The 332-nt window shown below is 73.5% G+C and overlaps 1 protein-coding gene across 1 annotated transcript in view; it reads right to left on the bottom strand.

The window, feature by feature from the left end:
- The window catches only part of ASB1 (ankyrin repeat and SOCS box containing 1), a 27147-nt gene extending 27063 nt beyond the window's left edge, over nt 1-84 (bottom strand). The window contains exon 1 of the mRNA XM_017875564.1: nt 6-84. The gene's annotated coding sequence lies outside the window, so the exon portion shown is untranslated. The remainder of the gene's footprint in view (nt 1-5) is intronic.
- Between the last annotated feature and the right edge of the window lie 248 nt (nt 85-332).

Genomic DNA, 332 nt, shown 5'->3' with positions numbered 1-332 from the left:
CCTCCGCGGCCGCCCCGGGCCCGCGCGCGCCCCGCGGGCAGGAAGGAGAGCGGCCCGCGACCACTTCCGGCGCCGAGAGCGAGGGGGCCACGTCGGAGTCGCGGCTTCCGGCGGGCGCGCGCCGGCCTCACTAGTTTCCGGGGCCGCGCAGGGGCCGCACCTCCGTTTCCGGCCTCGCTGCCGAGCCGGGTGCTGGCTGGTCTCGATGTCTGGCTAGGACCTCGCCAGTAACCGACTCTCAGGATGCCGGCCACGCTGTGGCTTCCCGGCATAAGAAGCCAAGGAGTCGGAATGCGCGTTGCCTGGGGCAGCACCCTGGGAATTTCGGTCGG

The sequence above is a fragment of the Rhinopithecus bieti genome, unplaced genomic scaffold, assembly GCF_001698545.2.
Source record: "Rhinopithecus bieti isolate Rb0 unplaced genomic scaffold, ASM169854v2 scaffold_7884, whole genome shotgun sequence".
Lineage (NCBI taxonomy): Eukaryota > Metazoa > Chordata > Mammalia > Primates > Cercopithecidae > Rhinopithecus > Rhinopithecus bieti.
The sequence above is the reverse complement of the archived record's forward strand: the minus strand, read 5'-3'. Positions and strand labels throughout refer to the sequence as shown.